Below are 12,499 nucleotides of genomic sequence, written 5' to 3' on the forward strand. Positions count from 1 at the left end.
CCTCCAGAGTGAACTTGCCCAATCTCTATGTTGATTAGTTTGTGTGGATATGTACAAAATGTGCTTTCTGTCAGAGAACAAAATACAGATGATAAATTTACATGTGATCGTATGCAATGACAAAGACACAAAGATAAAACTATACAAACTTTATAAACTACATAATTGTCTGAGGCAATGGTAAACAAAACTAAACAAGAGCTTTTATTTTTACACATGAGCACAAAATGCAGCTTTAATAAACAGACTGGGGCTGCTGCTGCAAGCGGTGTCAAATTACACTATGTATGTGCTTGTTATAGTTATTAATATGCTGATAAAAGCCTGAATAAACATTTACATCAACACACATGATGCTCCTATGCAGGTATCCAAGGGCAGGCTTTAAGATGGTTTAGATCCTGTCTGATCGCTACCACTTTGTTTATTTAAATGGGGAGTCATCTCAGTTATCACCAGTAAAGTATGGAGTGCCACAAGGATCTGTTCTAGGTCCTCTACTATTTTCAATATACATGCTGCCCCTTGGTAATATTATTAGAAAATACGGGATTAGTTTCCATTGTTATGCTGATGATACAGAACTATATATCTCAACAAGACCAGATGAAACTTCTGAATTATTGAAGTTAACAGAGTGTGTTAAAATTTTAAAAGATCAGATGACCAATAATTTTCTGCTATTAAATTCAGATAAGACAGAGATTTTACTTATTGGACCTAAAAACAATACACAGAATCTTTTGACTTACAATTTACAACTAGACGGATGTACTGTTACTTCCACTACAGTCAAAAGTCTGGGTGTTATATTAGACAGCAACTTGTCTTTTGAAAATCATATTTCTCATGTTACAAAAACAGCATTCTTTCATCTTACAAACATTGCCAAGCTGCGAAACATGTTACCTGTTTCTGATGCAGAAAAACTAGTTCACGCATTCATGACCTCTAGACTGGACTACTGCAATGCACTACTAGGTGGTTGTCCTGAATCTTCAATAAACAAGCTACAGATAGTCTAAAATGCAGCTGCTAGAGTCCTTACCAGGTCAAGAAAATATGATCATATTACCCCAGTTTTAAAGTCTCTGCACTGGCTACCTATTAGGTTCCACATCAGCTACAAAATATTACTTCTTACCTATAAAGCACTTAACGGTTTTGCTCCTGCGTACCTAACTAGTCTTCTACCACGCTACAATCCATCACGCTCCTTAAGGTCACAAAACTCTGGACTGTTGGTAGTACCTAGGATAGCAAAGTCCACTAAAGGAGGTAGAGCTTTTTCACATTTGGCACCCAAACTCTGGAACAGCCTTCCTGATAACGTTCGGGATTCAGACACACTCTCTCTGTTTAAATCTAGATTAAAGACACATCTTTTTAGCCAAGCATTCAAATAATGCATCTCATAAACTTTTCCTGCAGCTATATCTGATCAAATGTTCATTATTAATCTTTTAGCTCTGGTTTAACAAATCTTTCTTTTCTTAGTTTGAACAGCAGCTATGCTAATTATGTTCCTATTTGTTCTCTGTTTTTGAAATGGATTGACATCCCATGGTAACTAGGAATTCACAAGCTCCAGTGTGGATCCAGAACACTTAAGAAGAGATGATGACAACCCCTCAGAGGACTTCAGATGATGCCAACCCTAAAAACATACATCATTACCGAATTCTGCTACTAATTTATAGTGTTTTTTGTCTGTTTGATTACATCATTAATTGATCTTTACCACACATCTCTTCCATATGTACATCAAGCTGCTACTGCATATATTGTAAAAATGTCAATTTGGTGTAAAGTTGCTTTGCAACGATATGTATCATGAAAAGTGCTATACAAATAAATTTGAATTGAATTGAATTTGAATTATACGAATGAATTAGCATCTTAAATTACAAAGAAATTAATCATTTGTCAAATGCGTGAGCATTACGGCTACTGTTGCAATAATTTTCCTGAGGTAAAATAAGCTGAATTATGCTATGACACGCTCTAAAACACATCTGCAATGATACTAAATATTGTTACTTATGGAGTTATCAACGCACAGCAATACCACACAAGGAAAAAAAAAGACTTTAAAGGATGCTATATGCTATCCAAATGAAAACTTCTTGCGCATGCACCAGACCAGTCTGGACAAGTTTGACTTAGGCATGTGAGGCATATGGTGCACTACATTACCCATGTTCCTCTGGTTAAGGTCTATAAATACATCTTACTTCCTTCCTTTGTCCCTTTTTGTGTTGGTGTGGTGTCTGGGTGTTTGATTAGGCACCCAACCATGTCCTTTGTGTCCTTTCCTTTGGATGTGTTAAGTAGGTTTGTTTGTCAATAGTATAGTTTGAATTTGTTTATTTGAATTGTTTAGATGTTTAATCATTATGTATATTAAGTATAATATTGGTGTTTATTGATGAGTTGTTTGTATGATTTTAATTTCTTTTTCATATTGTTTGTAGAGACCTAAAACTATCCTGTTTATCCTGGGCATTCATTTCATCATGTTTATCATGGTAGTCCTGCATTATGTGAATTACTGCACTGCATTTGATGTCAGTGGCTAAAGATTTGATCTTGAAGTGGAATTAAAGAGTGCAAAGGACTTGGTGTTTCTTGCAGTTTTAATCAGACATGCCACCAAGGTATTACAAGTTTTAATGAACTTTCCATATCTTAACATGTCATATTCAACAGTAAGATTATTACAGAAATTAAAAGATAAAAATATAATTTTCAGTGAACTTATTATCATTTTAAACCAAAATATGTTTAAAAAATATTTAAAATCTGTGTCCCCTTAATGAACACTAGACAAGTTATTATTGCACATAAATCATCAGTTCAGAACAGTACAAACAATACAAAAACAAATAACAACAAGAACAAAATATAACCAATGTATGTTACTAACTTTAATACAGCCTCAGTTTCTTTTTGTTTTGTCAAATTCATAAATTTGTTACATATCTATTTAATTAGAAGACACTGTTACCTATTCAGTGAAATAACAAAATCCATGTTGGCACTGCAGGCCTTAGATGGATTTACACAGATTGTTTAATGCAGTTCAGGGGTGGCATGAATCTACTTACTATTAGATTTATATTAATATTATGAGATGTATGTTTTAAATATTTATTATGTTTTATATTATGAGGTGTTTTGTTTTTTTTTTTTACAAATATGAAACTAAAGCAATTCAAAATGTTCACATACATAATTAAATGACCTTAAGAAAAGTGAATGTTTGTGCTATTTAGTGTTTTAAAAGAGAATCAATGTGCTTTTAGTTCTGTTTTACCCTTGGATGTCCAGTGTAGTATGCCCTTTGGGGACCACCCCTTCTGTAAGAAAACAATGAATCACAAGATGAAGAAAGAGAAAGTTACCATGTTTACAATTACAGAAACTCAGCACATCTGTCATTAATAATAAGTTAATAAGACTAAGTTTAAGGGTTTTGTTTCCATTTAGGTGAATTTGCCTAAATTTAAAAAAAGTCCTATTAAGTGGAAATAATTAAGTGGAAATATAAAAATACAGTTAATGTAAAGGTACTATATATTTCGCCAAGCATGACTGGAAGATGGTGAGATCAAATCTCTGTGTGCATTATACCATCTATTATCACAATCTTTGTTCATATAGAAATCTAACTGGACAATTACCATTAATGGCAAAAAGAATGTTTGGAAAACTGAACGCTGAAGCAAAAGATATTTATAATTGTCTTAAAAAAATTGGTAAAGGACATGTAATTTGCAACATACCCTATATTTTAGATATGCTACAGTAATACAGTATCTCACCTCATACTTGGACATTCAAAAGCTGCTCAAACTTGTTTTTCTCCATGTGTTCTGTTAAAAACAAACAAACAGACAATTAAACACTAGTTTTGCTTAAAAAAGATTGTTTTCCATTCATTAAAGTATCTCTAGGTGATACTTGCCTGTTTTAGAGCTCTTGTAACAATAGCAAATCACACCAACAAAAGCTGCAGCCACCAGCAGAACAACACCAACACCAGCACATATTCCCACTATAAGACCTGAAGACAGAATTGAATCTAGAACAGATGAAGACAGACATTCATTAGTGTGAGTGAATCTGACAATTTACAGTATTACAGTATACAGGCTTACAGTATTCATTGGATTTATTCTCTTTATGGACTTTTTTTAGAGATCCATGTGAAAGATTAATTCCTCTCTTAAAATATAGGGATTATTCCATACTGGAGATTGCTTATGAAATATATAGGAAATATAAGGGAAGCTGTCACCTTTTTAGAACAATGTGCCTTTATAAATAAAAATATATATGTGGTGTAATCTATATTAAAGATTCTATATAAAAAAAAGAAAGCAAGAAGAAAACATACTCCTTTCACACTCTTGTTCCTTCTCCACATTGTACGAAACTTCAGTGAGTTTTTCAGGACCTGACAGTGAGGCAAGAAAACACAAGAGGGCGATAATGTAAAACGTTGAATGATTATATAACCACTGAATGACTCACCACTGATGGAAACGCTGAATGTCTTTATGGTGTCACCAGTGTTGACCATTTTCCTGGTGATTTTTGTGGGGTCACACTTGCCAATTCGGTTCAAGCTTTGGCTAGTTCCTGAGCTCTTGCTTCTGATGAAATTTGCTTCATAGCGTCCAGTTTGTTCAGATCTTATGTTTGTGATGCTCAGGGATCCAGTGTCAAAGTCCACCTCCAGTCTGCCTTTGAATATCTCACCTTCGCCATGGTACACACAACTCTTATTGGGATCTCCATTGATCATGGCAATTAGGGTGTCATTAAAATACCACAGCATCTTGTCACTTCCTTGCTTGGTAACACCACTTTCAAGAGTGACAGGATCTCCCTCCATCACTGACACCATGTTCGATCCAACCACACCTGGAGACAAAAAGTGAACAATAATTACTTAAGTGTGTGCATTTTACAAGGGCTTCAACACCACTGCAATTTGTTGCATTATGAGAAATCTGGTAGACAATGTGTCATGGCAGGTAGGCAAAATGAGGAGTTGCTAATCTACAGGTGAATTCACAACATGTTGAAATTATTTTATTTTGTAAAAAGTGTTTATGTCCTCACAGAACTCGTAATTCCAGCTTGTAAAATATGACTTTTCTGATGTTGCATTCACGCCATGTAATTACTGTAATTTAGATGATAACATAATAGCATGACAACAAGGACTTGAACGCTTCCCTAATTACGATATTTTAAAATATTTAAACGTCAATGACTAAAACATAAAGAATGATTTATTTGTTGAATAGAAAGCGTGAAAACTGTACTTTAAGACTAAAAATCATGTTACTTTATATCCCTAAATTGTACTAAATTACACGATATTATTTAAAACAGCGACAGGGAAAACAGAAGACAAATGGTTAAGAGGAAGACGCAGCTGATGTGAAACAAAACCAATCGCAAAGGTTGAAAAGGTTGGGAGAAAAAAGCAAAGGTTGAAAATTCAAGTAGACTAACTTACCCTCAACGACAAAAACAAACAGAGTGAGCAAAACAAAAACTTCCATTGCTTTTTCTTCACCAAGTCAATCGATGCAATTGAATTAAGATAATTTTGCTACTTATCTAATCGTGATGTCCTTATTCATCTATTAGAAAGTAGCTGATTTTAACTTGTTAAATCATCGACGTGTAAAGATAGAAAAAGACACACTTAAAGAAAAAGAAAAGGAAACAATTAAAGGACATATAAAAACACTGTTTATTAGCAGGGTAACACTAATATGTCGGTGTCACAGTTGTGTACGGCATGGGAGCGAGGAGATGAGGAGACGTAGGTGTGAACTCAAAATACAGTCTTTAATAAACAAACTGTGGCCAAGCCACTAGGAAGCAATGTTGTACCTATAGGTGGTAGGCAGGATTATCTTTAAATACGTACTTCCGATTAGTTGATGAGCGGCATTCCAATTGTTTGGCATGCAGATGGTTGTCTGTCGCTGGAAGAACAATCGCTGTTGATTTTTAGATGTGTGTCTTAGACGTTTTCATGCTGATTATTCTGAATTGAATAACTTATGGATACTGAATGATCAACACTGCATATTGCATTCAGCTGGAGATGTTTTGAGTCTTTATGCTTGTTAACTAGGGCTGGACAAACATGGCAGATGCTGAACGAGCAGCGCAGCATGTGTATGATCAGCTAAACGTTTCAAAGAGTTTGTTTCAGTCCAGCTCAGTTGATCACTGTTTTCCCCACCTTCATTTCTTGTTGTATTTTGTTTTGTGATTAGTAACTTTGGTTTTGTGAATATTAAATATTTTTTGAGTATTGCCCAGGACTTGTCTTTCGTATTTTTATTTGATTTTATTTTGTGTTCCAGCGAGGCCTTGATGTATAGCCTTGCTCAGTGTGATTACAGAAGTGTGGGGTGTTAAGAGTGTCTCATATTTTTCTTTTTTACTTATGGGTCAGTGTGCTGTGTAAGAAGATTGTAATTTATTTTGGGTTTATTTTATTTTTAGTTTTTCATTGTAATGATTGGTTTGATTTTGGAAGTGTTGTACTACCCCTGTGTACTACCCCCTGACTTCCTGTATTTCCAGCTCATATGAGCAGTATTTGGCCAGCTTGTGAGCACAATCAGATACGATTATATTTATTGTATTTAATAAAAGTGAATTATTTATGGTAATTCTGCCTTGCATATTCATTGAATTGAATAGCCGTGCGGGACCCCTCTTTTGGTGGCCTTGGGATCTCCTACCCAGTGTAAATTGGAGTGACATAGTCAAAGATAGTTTACAGTTTAAAGATAGTTTAAGATAAACATATTTAACAACCCATCACAAAACCAAAACCAAAACCAAGGGGAAACACAGGGAGCACACAACAGAAAGACATTCAACACTGGAAGCTAGACACTGGAAACACTGGGCTTAAGTAACTAGGAACTAAACAAGGAAATTAGTAAAACACAGGTGTACGAAAGCCTGTCCCAGGAACTAAAGTTGTTGTCCACATGGACTGATTTAGTGTTACAACAAAAAGACCGTTTGGTGAATGCTCATCTCTGTTTGTCTGTATAATGCGTTTTATGCCTTGATACCATTAATACAGATATCACTGCCACAGAATAAATGGTGCAGATGACAACCCAAAGACTGTTCAATAAATGCATCTTTGTGAAGAATCTCTTTTCCAATGCCTGATTCTCTTACCGGAATCCTCAACCGCCTCAACCAACTGATATAAAGTTGGTTCGACATTTGACGTTAAAAGCAAAACAATATTAAAAATCATTATTATTCCATAATCCAGTGGTTACGCAATAGGCTTCTTCCAGGTTCTTGTGAAAACATTTTAATGCTCATTGTCAAGTCAAGTCAAGTCACCTTTTTATATTTATATACCGCTTTTAACAATACAGAATTGTGACAAAGCGGCTGTATGGTATTAAATAGGAAATAGTGCATCAATAATGCAAAAGGGCAACAGTAAACACTCAATTTGGATCAATCATTGGATTCAATGATGTCATCATCTAGCTCAGTTCAGTTCAAATAGGATACGATATTGTTTGAAGAAAAAAAGTGTCCCCAACTAAGCAAGCCAGAGGCAACAGCAGCAAGAAACCAAAACTCCATCTGTGACAAAATGGAGAGAAAAAAAAAACCTAGGGAGAAACCAGGCTCAGTCGGGGGGGGGGGGGCAGTTCTCCTCTAGCCAGACGCAGAGGACTCATCTGGTTCCCGTGGTCTTGTGCCGACAGCCGTCTAGGTGACGAGGTCTTCACTGTGGATCCGTCTCTGGGGCTCATCTAGTCGATGTGGTCTCCGCTGACATTCAGTGCTGTAGAGGTTGTCTCTAGGTGCCGATCCACCATCTGGGCTGGGTACGGACTGGATCCGGGGGACTGCAGTGACCATGTGATAACAAACAATCCTTTGAATTATAGGAATATATTGATGTGTTATGTGTAAACCAGGTCTTTAATCTAGATTTAAACTGACAGAGTGTGTCTGCCTCCCAAATCATTAGGCTCCCAGTGCTGAGTAGATTGTTCCAGAGTTTGGGTGCTAGATAAGAAAATGATCTGCTGCCCACGGTTGATTTTGATATTCTAGGTATATCAAATTGCCAGAGTTTTGAGAACGCAGCGGACATGAGGGACTACAATGCGATAAGAGCTTGCTCAGGTACTGAGGAGCTAAACCATTCAGGGCTTTATAAGTAATTAGCAAGATTTTAAAATCTATACAATGTTTAATAGGGAACCAGTTTACAAGCTTTTTCTAATTGTTTCATTTCAATAACTTTTGTTGTGCTATAGTTCTGTGAATAAAACATATATCTAAATGCTCTTTTATGAACCAGTAATAAGACACACCCCTTACATTTGAGCTTTATTTTTTATACTTTCACAAGTGAAGCATTTAGATGAAATAATTGTGCTTTTTTGTCCTTCACTATTACATTATAAGGTCTATGAGTTACAATACCTTAAGGCAGGTTAAAACAAATAAAACACATTGTGTGTTGCCTTCTACATTTGAAAACAATTAGAACACAGCATGTTACTTGTCACTGTGCTCAATCGTTAAAGCACTATTGAAGATTTCCAAGGCTGAATCTCTGACAAATGTCAAACCTCAAACATCGAACCAACTTTATATCGGTATTGGTTAGACCTGGACAACCATCAGTCATCCAGTTAACCCACTCATTTTCTCAATGAGGCTATTGAACTTTATATTAAATGCACCAGTTCAGCTAGTACCCATGTAGGGGATGCCCTTTTGTTGTCATCATTGCAGTAAAGGGGTTTCCCAAAGTTGCTGATTTGAGTTGTGGGCTGGTTGAAGTTCAAGTGGGCACACACATCTGGGACACAGCTTGTGGCAAAACTTAATTCAGAACATGAAACTCAACAGTACGAGAAAGTAACTAGAGCAAAAGAAAGTGTGACGATGCTCATGGTTTTAAAAGAGCAGCTGGCATATAAGCCAGAAAGCCAAAAAGAGCGCTCGACGAACGCAAAACTGAAAGGCAAAATCAGTGGCAAACAAGCATGGCTAAGAGCCGGTGGCAAAAAGCAATATCCAAAAGCTGTGATTAAAAAGAATGGCTAAAAAGCAATAGCTAAAAAGCTAAATTTTATGTGTCCTGAGTTTTTAAACTCGCCTGTTGGACACATCCCAAATGGTGTCTTGATCGATTAGTCATTGTCTTAGCTCAGGGTGTTATGTTTGTCCTCCCAATACATAAATGAGCATGTTATCTCATCAGTCACATGGTCCGAATTTCCCCACTCTTGCAGAGTATAATTTGTACATGATTTCTACAACAAGAATATAATACATTTTACAAAGAATTGAATGATAGAAACGTTTCAAGAAAGCAATTTCAAGCTTAGGCACACCAAACACAACTATAAACCTTTAAGATATTCAATAGTTGTTAAAAGGATATACACAATGAGTGAATAGAAAATGACAGACAAATGTGAGAGTTACATACATGATATGGAGGTATGCAATGGACTGATCATCATTTACAAGTTCTTTTCGGCATAATTTTGGTCCATCTACATATGTAAAAGACAGTCTCTGTGTCGTTCTGTGAACGTAAGCAAGCAAGCAAGAAAATGTTTACTTATATAGCACTTTTCCAAACACCTTAATCCAGTTCAAAGTGCTTTGCAAGCAAGAAGGAATCAAAAACAAAAACAATAGTATACAACAAGCAAGATTTAATATATGTAATTAAAATGTAAAATGTAATGCAAAATATTAAAATGAGGGAAAAACAAAACACAAAATATGTTTTGTGTTCTGTGAGGAACGAAAGGGCAAAATGTCTAGAAGGGGGCTCCTTCTAGACCTTTGCCCTGGGTGGGGGAACCTAATGATTTTCCTCATGTGATAGTCATGATGTGCTGTGTCTTTGACCATTAATCTTTGTTACTTTCCCAAATTTGATAATCTCCCTCCTGAGTTGAAATTACCAATAAGTGTTCTTTTGTTGCAAGTGTTTCATGTTGTTATAGCTGTCGAATTTGTTGTCTTGGGCCTCTTTGTGGAATTCGGCTCCTTGTGTTTCAATGATGTTCTGATGGATACTTGAATTGTATGATCTGCTCTGACGTGCTACAGAGAAAAGAACAAAATCAGAGCTGATCATTTGCTCCATATCAGCCTTCCTGTTGAACATTAAAGCACTAACATATTTAGCAGTATCATTACTAAAAACCTGTTTTTACATTTTTCAGTAGTATAGTGTTACTTTACTGGTGTTGTTTTGAAAATATTGAAAATATTCACTTATGTTGATAAGTGTTGTGTGGTTACAAACATTCATTACAAGGTCCTCACAATCCAAACACACATGGTGTTGTTTCTTAAACAGTAATAGCAGTAATACTTACAAAACTCTCGTATAACGCTCCTGCAACAGTACATCAAACACACAACAGTAGCCATGGTCAGTGCCAACAGGACTGCGCCAACAAATACTGCTATCAAATCATGGAAAAGTGTTGGAGAATCTGTAGTAAACAGAGCAGACAGTCATCTGTCTGATCTGTTAAACACTATAAAACATCAGCAAATATGAATGAAATTTAAGGAAACAAGCAGCCACTGAACTCCCAATTAGAGACCTGAGGCCTCATTTATAAAACTTTCCAGAGATTTCATCCTAAAAGTGTACATACGCACATAAGCTAGATTTTGCGTATGCACAATTTTTTTTTTTTGATTTATGAATCCATTTGTATGCCAGAACCTGTGCAAAAATCTCTTCATAAATCCCAGTCAGGTGAAGATTGTGCATATGTGCATCTCCACTCCGTCTCCTCCATGAAATCACCATAGGCTATATGGAGCTTACAGCACCTAGTTTTATTATGCATAACTTCATCTGCATATCATTTTCATGCATATTTCCATCCATGTGACATGTTTAACACCGTCAAAGGTAGAAAAATATGAGATTGGGCTTTAAATTCTATTTGTACCATTCAAATTATTTTGCAAAAAAATCTTCCAGCTTGTTATGTTTTAGAATAAATATTTCAAAATATCCTTAAAAACTAAGTAGTATAAAATACTTATTATAACAGGAAATTACAGTTTCCTTTAACACTAGAACCGCCAGAGGTCGCTGTATACCTAAAACCGCCATGCGGGTAAATTTTACCCACGCGCAAACAAGTGTTTTGATATGGCTAAAGAAGATTATGTGTAATCTATATTGTGTTTATAGATTTTTATGCAGGCTACTGTCACACACATGCACACAGGAGGAGACGAGAGGTAAGTAACAGTTGAGTTTAGGATTTATTTCACAACACAGGGAGAACAGAGTAGTAGTTTGAAATGCAGAGAAATAGCTTAGCTGACTGTCCTGGTAGAGATGAGCAGATAAAAGTCCGATAATGAGCCACAATAAGTCCAGCCGGAACACGGAGAGCAGAGTCCAAGGGAGAAGCATAAGGAGTCAGGCGCTAACGCAGGGGGTGTAAACGGTAGACCCGACAAGTTGAGAATGGATCCAGTGCTCTATTTAAAGGGTGGAGTAATCAGCTGCAGGTGCGCGTGATCAAAACTCCGGTGATGAGGAACGAGTGGGCGGTGCTCCGGGTGGTGTGGCAGGTGAAGGTGGCTGTGGTGAATGCCTGACAGCTACAGTCCGTTTTCATAACAGTCAATTTAACATTAACAAGACTGCGCTGACAAAGGGATTTAAAAGGAAGTAACTACATAATTGTGTGGTGTAATATTAGAATTCGTTGTCATTATTCAATAAATTAAGACAATTCATGTTATTTAAATTACGAAAATAGCCCATAGACAACAATGTGTAATAATAACTCGCGCACACTGCATATGATGATGCGACGTCAAATTCAAGTGCACAGCTTCACTTAATGAATGATTAATTTGTTTACTTATATCATTTATAATTTGAATAAGAGAACAACACGAATAAACTTAGGGTAATCAAAAAAAAAAAAAGAAAGAAAGAAAGAAAAAAAGGTTGTATTCATTACATAGATCGTTTTTTTTTTTTTTTCAGGGCGAACAATAAACAATAAATAATCCAAAGTTTTAACAATATGTGTAACGTTAGGCTAAAACATCTAAATGTGAGATCGCTGTCAGATGCTGAGCCGACCCAGGACGCATAACAGACTCTCCAATAATCAAGGTATTTAGTGCTTCTAATACCTCTTCAGCATCAATAAACTGCCTTCTTTTACTCATATTGACTTTATTTATGAAACTGATTAACATTTGAATAACAGGTACGGGTAAAATTGACCCCGTGGCGGTTCTAGTGTTAAATTCTATTTACATCTCCGTACAGTAGTAGTTGTACAGCAGGGGTGCCTAAACCTGTTCCTGGAGATCGACTTTCCTGAAGAGTTTAGTTCCATCCCTAATCAAACACACCTGTCTGTAATTATCAAGTGCTCCTTGA

Source organism: Labeo rohita, chromosome 22 (assembly GCF_022985175.1).
Source record: "Labeo rohita strain BAU-BD-2019 chromosome 22, IGBB_LRoh.1.0, whole genome shotgun sequence".
Taxonomy (NCBI): Eukaryota; Metazoa; Chordata; class Actinopteri; order Cypriniformes; family Cyprinidae; genus Labeo; species Labeo rohita.